Raw genomic sequence first — 13,815 nt, 5'->3', positions numbered from 1 at the left:
CAATCACAATTTATTTTTTAAAATTATTTTTTGAAAATTGTGCTACATGGAATCCCAAGCTAATAATTTACTTTAATTTGATTTTTATATAGCTTTTGGGTGTTAAAAACAACATTTGATTAGTGTTTAATTTTGCAAAAAAAAAAAAACAATTTGGTTGTGTTGATTGAAAATAATTGAAAATTTAGGGACTTAATTTGACATTATGGCTAAAATAAATGGTTCTTCTTTTTATCCCATTGTTCAAAACATATGTTCTCTTTTTTTCCCTTCAAATTTTGTCAAAAAAAATTGAGTCCCTTTAATTTTTCAATTAAATATTTTAGTCCAAAACTTTTTTTTGTTCACATATTAGTCCCTAAGTTTAGAATAGAAAAGAGAGAGCGTCGTCAGAAAACCAAAAAGGAGATATAGAACATTTGATGGTGAGATTTCAATGATAAAAAATATTATTTTTGATGTTGAAGAGCCCGTCTTGACAAGAGGAGTAAGATATTTTTTATCATCTATGTTGTAAGAAAAAATAGGTAAATGTTGAAAAAAATTACTTTTTTAGTTTGATCTTGTATTTCCAAACCAATTTGTGTTTTTTTTAGTTGGAGAATTAGTTTATTAAGGTCATGAAAGAGTGTTTTAGGTGAAATTAAGTTAAAAATTGGTGCTTTGATCCAAAAAATTCATGTTTAATTTTCCAACCACCTTGTTGGTGATCAGAAACTAGACTAATAGAAGGTGTCTCATTTGCCGTTGCAAACAACACATCATTTTTTTAAAAAAAATGGGTGAAGTTGTATGTCCATAGCAGCCCCATGCTTGGGTTTTTTTAAAGGGCTAGGCATGTTTAGTCACCCAAACCTGCATTTATTTTTTTCCATTTAATTTAATTTTAAATTTTTTTAAATTAATTAATTTAAAATATATCAAATATATTATTTTATTAATTTCTTAAATTAATCAAGAATATATATTATTTTATTATATACCATTTAATTTTTACTTTATTTTTAAATAAGGTTATACAAGTCTTTTTATACAATTAGCAAGCATTATTTTTGTACAACTCATCGTTATTTTTTAAAAGTTTTATTTGGTTGCTTTTCTGTGAACATATATTTTTATTATCATATAATTAAATAAAAATTATTTCAGAAAAAATAAAGTTATTAAACCTAGTCGGGTGCATAACTCGAGTCAAAGGTTTAGTGAGTTAAATTGGTTTGGTCTGTGTTGATCCAAGAAGTCATTGTATCAATATTTTTTTTAAAAAAAATGATATCTTCTTGAAATCTTTTTAAGTCAAACTTTATTTTTACCGATCACTCGTATTGTTTTTGGACTCACTCAATCGACCAAGTCATATCGAGTCAACCTTAACATAATTAATTTGAAATCCAGGCTAGGCAAGTAATAAGATTGAGAGGTTTTAAAGCTGACTTATTGGCCCAGTTTAATGGCACACACAAAGAGTTATATGTAACAATGTACAAAAGTTGTAGTAGTCTTATGTTTTTAGTACATTCATATTAAAATTATCAAAAATAAAACTTGCTTTTAGAATAATGATAAAATGATTATAAAAAATGAATATTTTTTTTTAAAAAGAGCATGGTAATGAGACAAAGAGGTTTTAGTTAGAGAAATATCTTTTTTATTCTTATTTTAAATCATCTAATTTTTTGGTATGTTTTCTAATTTCTTTTAATTTTTATTAAATAAATGACATAAGAAAAACATCATATTTTGTTGTTGAAATTAAAGTTATTAATAAGAAAAGGAAGACTTATACAAGCAAATTATTTTTTTTAATTTAATTTAAATTATTATTCTCCTTATAATTATTAGTGCCATATAATCTAGTCAGAACATTTAAAGGCTTCTTCACAACACGAGATAAAATATCTTAACACGCATCTATTTCTCAACCTAGCAATTTAGTCTTTAATTAGAGTTAAAATTTTTTTTTATATTTATTGATGTATATAATTTTCAATTTAATTTATTAAACATATTCATAAGATTTTGAGTGCATAATGAAAATTTTACTTGCACATTGAAAAACACGTTAATAACACCTTCACACTCTTGTTTTTACATTAAAAAACAACTTTGATCCAACTTACAACAAAGTACATGTTAAGTATCTAGTATTACTATCACCATTACTAATATTATAAATTATATAGAAACTAAAAAAATATCTATGTGTTCTTATACTTTCCCTCTCAAGTCACTATGGAAGGCATTGTTCAATGAACAATGCCATTTTCTATTTTTCATTTTGATTATTGAATTTTATAATTTTTTTAATTTTATTCTTGCCTGATATAATGGTGATATATTATATGTTGGAAGGTATAATATATATATATATATATATATATATATATATATATATATAAGTGTTTTTTGTTGGAACAATGGTTGAAAATGAGTGTTTTTAGGGTTTAAAAATTCAAAATTCAAAATTTTGACTATTTCTGATGCTAAAAATCTAAATTAAGTTGATGACGCATCATCTATTTTATTTTTTTTAATAAGATAAAAGACATGTGGTCCACCCTTTAAAAAAAATGAAGAAAGAAAGAACAAAAGCTAAATGTGCAAACCTAGCCTTGCACATGATTGATCTATTTTCTATTGGGCTAGGCATGCATGCCCAACCTCACAAGCCTAATGCTTGGCCTATTTTTATATTTTTCTATAGTTTTCTTAATGGTTTTTTTTAAAAAAAATTGTAATTAAGATTCACTATATATTAAATAATTAAAATATTATTTATTTAAATACCATTCAATTTTGCCATAGTTTTCAAATAAGATTATAGCTTTTATGGTAATATTATCAATCATTTTGTTAATTATTTTATACAAACTTATGTGTAGTTTTTTTATAAAAAAAAATGGGAACATGAATAATTAATGAAAAAACCCAAAATCAAATCATTGTCTTTCGACATTGTACAAGTAAATAACTAGTAGTTAAACTAAAACATGATAAACTCTTACTATTTATTCTTATAGCACCTCTCTTAATTCATCATGAACTTCAAGGAATATGCGATTTTTGGCATAAAAAATACAGTTTGGTCCTTGGATTTTTAGGTTTTTTAATATATATTTTAGTTTTAGATGTTAACATTTTGGTTCTAAACTATATTTTCATGATATTTCAGTTCCTCTGAGTCTAGAGATGAGTGAGAAAGTTGTTAAAAAAATAAAAGGAGAAAAAAAGCTTTAGCTGGCCACAAAAAGACCAAAATTGGTGTCAATGGATTCATATATGAGAAGAGAATTTAATGGAGGTGATTTTAGCCTTTAACCATGCTAATAAAGTGGACTATAATTCATAAATATTTTTTAGATTTTCTTTAATTTTGAGTTATTGGTGTTATAACCCATTTTGGGTTATGACCTAAAAGTTTACCTTTTTTATTTTAAAATAAAACAAATAATAATAACAAGAAGACTAACATTTTGGAAAAAACAGGTTGAAGAAGACTCCAAATATACAAAAAAATCAAGCTGCAATTTTGGATAGAATTGAGAGTTTAATTATATCCCATTATGCCCAAAATTAAAGCAACAATACAGATTCAAGGTTAAATTAAATAATTATTGAATGAATTAGCATAAAAATTAAGCCCAAGGACATAATTAGATTTTTAATTGGCCAATTCGATTTAATCATAGGCCAAATTAAAGTTTAATTATGTTTAAGAATTAATTTGGATTCAATTAAAGAATTTAATTAGGTGCAATGACTTAATTATACTTTAAATGAGTCAAATTAATTTTATTAGGGGCTTAATTGGTGAAAACAATAAGTTTAGGAGCCCAATCTGGGCTTAATTGAGAAGATTAGAATTTTAGGAGACCAAACTTAATTTTTACAAAGTCAATTGGTTCAAATCAGGGGTAAAATCGTAAGAAAATCAAAATTTCGAGGTCAATTAAGGACTAAATTGAAGAAATTCACAACCAAGGATCTTTGTGTAAAAGGCCTCAAACTATGGGGACAAAAATTCAATGAAATTAGAGGTGAAATTGAAGAAAAATAAAAGTTTAATGGTCAATTGAGGGACAATTTGTATAAATTTGAAACCAAGGACCATAATGATAAAGGCACTAGGATTCAGGGTTGAAATTGAAGTTTAACAGAGGTAAAATTGCATACATTAAAAGTTTGAAACCAATTAGAGATGTAATTGAGAGAAATTATAAATCAAGGGACTAAATTACACTTTACCAAAACGACGCCATTTTGGTTACTATTCATTTATTTCTTTAATAGCCAAGATTTGGCACCATTAAAGACAAAATATTCTTTTTCTAACCTTTATAAATAGGGGTGGATTCTATGCTCTAGGGGGGGATCTGAAGCTAATGTTTGAAAAAAACTAGCCCCCTACCCTTGTTTTTCTAGCCTCTTTCTTCTCTCTCTCTCTCTTTCTCTGTCATTAATCTCAGTCGTTCCTCCTCCACTACTGTGTCCTCAGTCATCACGACCTTAGAACCATCACGAGCCACCAACTTGGTCACCACCAGGCCGCCCTTGCATCATGAATAGTCGTTGTAAACTTTTTCCTCTTATTTACAAATCTCTCATCCCTCTTGCTTTTGTATTGCTAGATTAACCACTAATGCTGCCTCCAGCCTCATGTTAATGTTCCAGCACAATCATCCATCACCGCTGCACCAAGTAGCCTACTCTTCTTCTTCTTTGGCTCGCCCAACCATTCAATGCAGTAAAAATAAGTAACATGGTTGCTAGGCCAAGCCAGTGACCATATAGGTCTGGGCTGGACCCGTTTTAGCTCAGCCTAGATGGTTAGGTCGGATCTAATCTACCAAAAAAGAGAGGAAGAAATAGGGTCTGTTAGGCCGCTAGTTAGGCTGGACCCATTTCGGCCTAGCCTGGATGGCTGGGCTATCCAATCTAATTTATATTTAACAATAATAATAATAATAATAATAATAATAATAAATAGAAAAATTCCAAGGGTCATTTCAAAATATTTGTGATTTTCTCGCATGTTTTTTCAATAATTTTGTATAATATTGAATTGTATATTTACATTGTAAGATACATATTCGTATTAAAATACGCGGTTTCTTATGAAACTTTTCTTTTAAAAAATTTGAAAATTAAAAAAATTAAAAAAATTTTAAATTAATTTTCTCTTAAAAAAACAAAAATGTTTTGTTTTCATGTATACGACCAAATCCTAAAAGTTTTTCAATCATATTTTTTATATAAAAAAATAAAAAAACATCTTTCTCATGTTTTAAAATGCAAAAATAGATATCATAACCAGTTCATGATTATCTGCTAGAGATTGACCAAAATATCAAAAACCCTTAACCAATCATTTTGTTCACTTTATATTTTAAGTGTTAAGGTTTAGATGTAAACTTTCATATTTGGGGTGTAAAATTATGCAGTAGAGCATACCCTCAGATATTAAAGATACAAAGAAATATATGCAATGCTAAAATTTAGACCTTAGAATGTTTAGGATTCAACTTGATAAGGTAGAAACTTCCTCACAAATGGAGATTTACCTTGAACCTTAGACAAGACTAATTGACAGAAAAGCAACCTAGAAAAACAATCAAACAACAATGTAGCTTACCTTAGGTGGGTGCAACGGGGGTGATGATCTTTTCCTTGCACAACTAGTCCCTTATCCGAACTCTCGCAAACCATAGGTTTTCTAATCACCCATAACACTAGGTGGCGACTCCTGATCCTTATAATTATAATTTTATGATAATACCCAAAACTCTCTTTTCAACACACACTCTCAAGAGATAAACTTGTTGTCGCTCGATGCCCTTCGCGCGCCTCCCAACAAGATGGCGACTCTACTAGGGAACGCCTTATTTGGTTGGATTAAGCTTTGCTTGTTTGACTATTTGCTTATTTGTTTTGGTCTATTTAATTTTAGCTTGCATCTTTAGGTTAGGTAGGGAGTAGTAGTTTGCCTCATGACTTTCAGTCAGGGTTCAGATTCGTGAAACATCCAACTCTCTTTTCAACACACACTCTCAGGAGATAGAACCATTGTCGCTCGATGCTCCTCGCGCTCCTCCTAATAGGATGACGACTCCACTAGGGAACGCCTTATTTGGTTTGACTAAGTTTTGCTTGTTTGACTATTTGTTTTGGTCTATTTAATTTTGGCTTGCATTTTTAGGTTAGGTGGAGAGTAGTAGTTTGCCTCATGACTTTCAGTTGGGGTTCAGATTTGTGAAATATCTAATTATGAACTGAGTGTTTACTCAGTAATGGCCGTCATACCGTGCCTCAACCATTCCTTGTAGACTTCTATGTTGCCTTCATGAAAGGTGATCACTAGGCAGCTTATAGATCATTTTGAGACCAGGTAGTGAGTCTACCTTTCATGTAATGGCTTAAAACCTGCTTTTAGGGTGCAAACTTCCTAATAATTCATTTTGCATCAAGATAGACCTTATCAATAATCCTGAATTCCACAGGGTTTTCTAAGCTAAAACCATGGCTTTACTAAAAAGAGTTTGAGATGATTAGACTATGAGCTTTTGCTTGTATTTAGCAACAACAACAAAAAAGCCATAAATAAGCTCTTTGAAAAGGTTAATCCATACCCGATATGCATGTACAGATACTTGTATTCATACATAAACATCTATTCATTGTAAATAACATATATACGTGCACTAAGTTGAAATATAGATCCTCAAAGAGCTCCAATCTGTAAAGTCTACAACACTCGACTCCTACTAAGAAATATGAATGACGAAGAATGCACTCATTGTGACGCTCATTTCCAATAAAAGTTGGAGTATCTGGAGACAAGTACAATGTCAGTTTTTCAATTTTATTTTTTAATTAACATTAACAATTATTTTTATAATTTATCAATTCATATACTTTTCATTTCATTTAATAAAATGAAAATATCATATTTTTAATAAAAATTTTTCATGACTTTGAAAAACATATCCACAACATCATAGCCTTCCTCTTCTGCCTACCTGCAACATAGACGAGTCTCCGGGCTAGCATTCTCTGGTCCGAGTTGAGCCATCTTTGATATTACTAATTATTTATTGGACATATTTGATATTAATAAAATTTGAGAGATTTGGTTCCAAAGATGATTGTCCACCGAAGTCTCATATCTATTATATTACAAGCTTGCCAGCATCTTCATTCTTTATAATCATTTGCCATCACGTCAAGATCAGCTAAATCCAAGGCCTCTACGTCTCTGCAATTGTTGCATCAAATGTCTCGGCCATAATGTGCCTCCATAAAATTTGGCACAAGCTCTGTAAGCAATGTCTATTGGGGCCAAACTCTGTTGTTGGCTAATGCAGCTCGCGCAGGCCAAATTGCCTGACTCCATTGAATCTAATCCTTTTCTGCTGACGTTTCTGTTGACTTATGAATATTGTTAATTGGATTCATAATATAATAAAGCAACTCTGCTTTTGTCATCTTCATTCGCTTCCAATATCGATTATTATTTTGCTTCTGGCATTTCTACATCAAAACCTTCAGTTTCTAGCTAGATATAGTTTGGAGTTTGGACTTTTACTTGTGCCTTAGCCAGGAAATATTTTATCACGGCCACTAAGATGGACCAAAGCTGAATGTGATAAGTTTGGTTGATTCCTCCTAATAGTGGGGTCTGGGAATATAGAAAAATGACTGCCCCCATATTATTTTGCATCGCCATTAAACTCAATAACACGTAAATATTGAGAATCACTCAATTCCTCATTGCGTTGGAATGAGCAAAATTGAAGTGCTGCAGAGCATAAATCTGATCAAGATTTTTGGTAAATGAGTCTCTCTGTATGTCTAACTAGGATGATGTATATAACATGGAAATCGCTGCATGTTGGAGAAAAGAACCATGACAGCTAAAGATGCGCAAAAAGCAAATCCTGACAATCAATCAGATGAAATTTCTTTTCTGTATTGTTCTGCTAAGAAAAACACAAGTTCCTTTTCATATTTGAAGCTATACTAGCCCACAATACTAACATCTATCAATCTGTTTTCTTAACAGAACCATGCTAAACTAGTGATTGACAAGGCAGCATATCACCATCCCAAATCCCAAGTTCCATCATTTGCATCCGCATGCATGCAAGTCACACACTTAAATCTCCTACTTAACGAGAAAAATAATCATACATGCATATAAATCAAACAAATATCTTCCAGAATCATGTTGAAACAATACTAAAATCAAGGATCAAATCATGATATCCAACAGTTGGAGAATCAAATGAAATCCCAAATTATTTTCTTACAGCTTTATATATGAAAATAGTCCAGGCCCCATTAATTTCTCTGTGAAATGTTCTGTGATTAATATTCTCGGGTCTTGAAATACCAGGGAATCGCACATTAGTATAAATTCATCATTTCGTCAAAATTACAATAAAAATGAATTATGCAAAAATGGTTTTCAAACAAGTTGCTGAATTCATTCTGATAGCTTTCAAATTTGTGTCATCAAGATTACAAATTACGGTTTATGGTCCATTCTAATTTTCATGGAAGCTTAAAAGAAATAAACAAACTTTCACTCAGAAGTAGCTAGTTAGTTCATCACCTGAAGTGCTACTCTACAGCTATCAATCACTGTACAGGAAGGAAGCTAGTTACAGCTAACCATGTGTATTATCAAATTGGAGAGCTAAAAGTTTGAATTACCCTCGAAGAAACAGACATCAAGTATATAGCTAAGAGTCCTCCTCCCAGCACCCAATCAAGCCTCATATTTCTCCTGGGTAAAACAACAAGTGCCCAAAGCAGGCCACCTACTAAAAAGCCTACTGTCTCCAATAGATATGGATCTTTTGGGATCACAACAGGTGATGGGTACGCATAACAGGCTGAGCCAACCAGAGACAATCCCAGACCAAAAAGGATGTTGAAAATGGGACCTGCATAACAGCCTGATATAGCAACTTGTGCACCTTCTGGGCCACCATTCACAGCCAAAATCAAATTTGTTATCAAATCACCAATTGAGTTTCCCCAGGAAAGAACCGTTAGTCCTAGTATAGAAGGACTAATTCCAAAAATATACCCAAGTGAAACTAACAGGCCTACCAGTTCCTGAGCTAGAATATAACTCCATGTCACACTCATTAAGAACCCTGCTGCTAGCCAAGGAAGCAAGCACTTCTTTGGTGGACCTGAATTCTCAGTTGTTGCACATGCAAGAACCCCAAATGTCATTCCGAACGACAACCCAATTCCATTGACTATTAGGATTGTGTTGAAGGTGGCACACTCATCTTGGGCGTTCCAAAGAGCTGATAAGAGAACTGGTGCTAATGTCACTGAACCAACCGCGGTTGGCTTGGACCATCTCTTTTCACAAACAACAGGAATTGTCAATCTCCTAGGTAAGGAAAGAGGCATCTCAAGGATTCGGAGAAGTGTACTGCATGGAGCTGATAATCTTAAGCAAAAGCAACATTTGTTCATTTCTACTTGAGGACCACATTCAAAACCACTTTCCTTCACATAATTTGCTCCCCTTTTTCCATGCTGCTTAAAATTGGTATGCTTAAATCACTTCCATTACTTGAATTATGATCCCTTTCGCTTTCATTTATACTACCATTCCAATGGACTTGTGAAATGTAAACAACCATCACATAAACAATATACATCAACAAAAAACCCATAGCACCCCACATGTTGATCTTGCCATAAATCAAAATGAAAATTAAGGGTGCAAGAACTAAAAGGAAGAAGCAAATATCCCTAACAAAGGCATCCCTGTTGACTCTAAATTCCTCTTGCTTCGCCAAAATGCTTAAGATTCCAACCACCACACAAGTAACAAAGGAAGCACCACCTAATACTGTATTATAGCCAAAGTCTGATGTCCCATCACCCATAAAAGACACCACACTAGCAAAAACATCAGGGGCACCATTTCCAAGTGAAAGGAGGGTAACCCCGGCAATTGTAGGAGACAAATTCAACAGCTTAGACAAGTCTTCAAGTGAAGAACAAAAGTATTCAGAAGCTGTGTTCCCCAACAGATAGAACAATACCAGGAGCCAAAGAAAAAGAAGACAATAGCCCAAAAGAGGAAATCTTTCGAAATTGCAATAGAAAAGGTAAAGATAGTCAATATAGCCTTGAGAGACACATGGATTATGTAATTTAAAGTAGAAGCACTTCGTTTTGTAGTCATCTAGATTAACCAATCCCTGGCAGTCTTGTTGACCATTATCCTTGAAAGGTTCAGCACTTCTCAGTACTAGAAATTCCGCAGAATTGAATTGCACAATCAAGAAAGTACATGCCACCAATAGAAAAGAGATGTTTAAGAATAAGACCCATCTCTTGTGCTCAGATAGGGAGACCATGGTACTCATCAGAGAAAACTCAAAAAAAATTTCTCTTCAACACAAAAATTTGTAATTAAGGAATAGGGTCTATGCTCCTTAGACTTCTAGTTTCATCTAAGCCAGCATTTTAGCCAAATTTGAATGCAACAACTTTAAAGAAAGAGGTAAAGAATTTATAAGTAACCCATCAGGAAAACTTAATCAAAACCCCTTACCTAGACAACTAGATTGTACTAAATCAAGGATAAAGAACTGGGTACAGGATATAGATTGATACAAGAAACTCCTTTGGTGGCTAAGATTTGGTTAAGAAATGAAGACCATGAGACCAAACAACATACATAAACAACACTAACCTCTTTGATGAAGTGTGTTTGAGCAAATTCAAAAAGGAGGAAGGAATCTCCTGGTTTCTGGTTCCAAAGGCAAAGCAAAGAATCTGGACTGGACCACAGCAAGTAAAAGTCACGGATTTTATACAACGTGAGAAAATCTAACTGTTCAATCATAGTGACACGGTTAATGAAGGACTGGTACACTTGTCTCACGATTGCAACTTGACTTCAACTGAAAAATAGAAGGAAACTTCAGTGTTTAAAAAACAAACAAAAGGGAACCACAGCACGTGATCCTTACTTATAGCCTTATCAAACACCATACATAGCAGCACTAAGGATTGTGATATTATTTTTTTTTGTTTTAATTCATAATTTAATTTTTGATTTTGCATTTATAAAACTAAATTGATAGCTAATTTAAGTAAATTCATTAAGAAAATACAAGATTAAAAAATAAAGAACTATAGTGGAATAAACTGAGAAAATGAGTGGCAATTTCAAAATTTATATAAAAAATCGATTTTGACCCTACATTTCAAATGATAATTTTTTTATACTTTTAGATTTTAAAATTTTAATTTTGGTAAAAAGATCATTTTTCTTATTTCCCACCCCTTGTTTTAAGAGAGAAAAAAGAGTTGTTGAATTTTAGTAGTGGAGAGAAAAAAAAAATCATTGGTTGATCCTAATTTTGATATCCATAAATTCCTTTAATGACAAAAGTTTTACTGCGATATTCTTTAAGCTTCCTATCACCTGAGAAGGTAGATTTGAGATCAAGATTTTTTTTTGAATTCAAATTGATTTGAGATATTGGGATCGAATAAATGCTATTTTAATACTAGAAATGAGTGTTTTAAGGTCCCTAGAATATTTTTTAAGTGTTTTTGAAAAACAAAACATAGGATAAAATGGGTTTTTTTTTTCATGGAAGTTGGCTAACTGACTTTCTTGACATCTATGATGGCTAAAATCTAGAACAACATATGACATGTTGCTTATTGTTTATTTTTTAAAATATGAAAGGGTTGTTGTCCGCTCCTTAAAAAGAGAAGAAAATAAGAAAGTCCATGTGCATGGGCTACCCTAGGCCTGCATGCCTTAGACTATTTTTAGGCCTAGGAGCGCTAAGTCAACTAATGTCGCACACCTGACCTTTTTTTTTAATTGATTTTTTTTCAATTTTATCCTTCATAATTAGATATTTATTGAATTTTCTTGTTGATTTTTTAAAACATCACCCTTTAATATTTTATTGATTTTTAATTCGGCAACAAAATTGTTTCATTTTGATATTTATAGGTTTATTGCAATGTCAAACAAATGCTCTGATATTTTGTTGATTCTTAATTTTGCAAGTATCTATTTTTGTTATCATATAATTAAATAAAAAATAAATAAAATTGTTGAACTCAGTTGATTCCATGAACCAAGTCATGGACTTAGTTAGCTAACTTTGATTGATTAAGAATCGAAATTCATAATTTGTTCAATTCACTTTTTATGAAGTTATTGAAATCTCAAGCAAATGTTTTGACATTGTGTTAATGCTTGATTTTATGAGTGATTATTTTTGTTATCATATGATTAAGTAAAAAATTATCTTAAAAAAATTAAACCTAATAGAGCCTATGACCCAGGTCGCGGGTTCGACGAGTTAGGCTGCGAAACTCTGATCAATCTAATAGGTTATCATCTCAATATTTTTGAAAGAATATGTCATCTTGAAATTTATATTTAAACCCATACCATATATCTACTAATTATCTGACTTGTCTTTGAACCTGTCAAGTCACTATATCATATCGGGACAACTCTCAAATGATTTGATTTGCAACATAAGCTAGGTAATGAGATGGGTTGGGAGGTTTTAAAATTGACTCACTGACTACTAAAAAGGTTGTTCCATACCTAAACATTCTTTTTTAGTTCAATTTTCTTTTTTTGGTGTGGCTTGCAACGTAATATGAGCCACCTATCTAGTTTATTCTAAATGGCACAAAAAACATCTACATGGGCACTTAAAATAATAACAAAGGAGATTTTATTTTTGTTTTTTTTCTTATTTAGATTAGGAAAATGATTTGTAGTAACTTGCTAAGTTCATAATTTCTTTAATAGTTAAATTGGTGTGCACCTTGTGGACTACCCCAAATCTCAACTAATAAAGTTGTGAAAACTTAAGACAAGAACTTGTATTTTCATAGCTGGTCCTAGGTTGTTGATTGGTTTTAAATATAAGTTGATATTTCTAACCTGGGTTATTTCTTAAAAACAAGTCCCATTTGGAAATGAGAGACACTATGATGTTTTTGTTAGTAAATATAAGACCACAAAATGATATATAAGAAGTGATAAATAGAATGAAGTTATAAGGAGTGTATATCTATGAAAATTTTACGATGCTTATTGAATGGTCATTTCTGATTCTTGAAAATGTTGAACGATTATAACTTATATATAAAATTGTCTAGCCTTTTTTACCAAGTTTCCAAGGTATTTATAAACCTTTGACACCTCGTGGAGCATTGAGAGGGGAGTTGCATCATTGATGGAGAAATTACTGTTATCATTGATTGTGATGCTTATTGTGTCATTGGTGAAGAAGTGTAAGTAGAAAATAACCATTGGTGGAAAAAGGTGGTGTATGGTTTGCATTTGTATGCGCTTGGTATGCATGCCTACGTAGAGAATTTGTGTGCCTACATGGTTCAAGGAACTGAAAAAAAAATATAAAGGTATGTGCTAGGGTAGGGTAGTCTTGAATAAACTAAGGTGAGTGTTGAGTGTTGGGCTGATGGCCCTAATAGTTAGAACTATAGTCACATGAATTTGTTTTTGGTGAATTTTTTATACCATCATTCCCCCCTAAGTGTTTTAAACAATAACATTTTGAAGACTTTGTAAAAAAAGGAAATAAAATAGTTATTGTTTTATACAGTGATGATACCTTTTCATGGTTTTCGTTAACATACTTGCATGAGAGTTCTCTTCGTATTTTTTTTTAACATTTTTATAAAGAAATGAAAGTTTGATAAGTTTTATATGTCTTCGTAAAGCAAATAATATTAAATGAAAGCATTGTTAAAATATTATGTGATGAG

General features: G+C 31.5%; 1 pseudogene; it reads right to left on the bottom strand.

The window, feature by feature from the left end:
* Positions 1–8,461: 8,461 nt before the first annotated feature.
* On the bottom strand, positions 8,462–10,963 carry LOC133668174 (cation/calcium exchanger 2-like; annotated as a pseudogene).
* Positions 10,964–13,815: the final 2,852 nt, after the last annotated feature.

This window comes from Populus nigra, chromosome 11, assembly GCF_951802175.1.
Source record: "Populus nigra chromosome 11, ddPopNigr1.1, whole genome shotgun sequence".
NCBI classification, from domain to species: Eukaryota; Viridiplantae; Streptophyta; class Magnoliopsida; order Malpighiales; family Salicaceae; genus Populus; species Populus nigra.
Note: the sequence above shows the minus strand (reverse complement) of the source record. Positions and strands in the feature narration are given on the sequence as shown.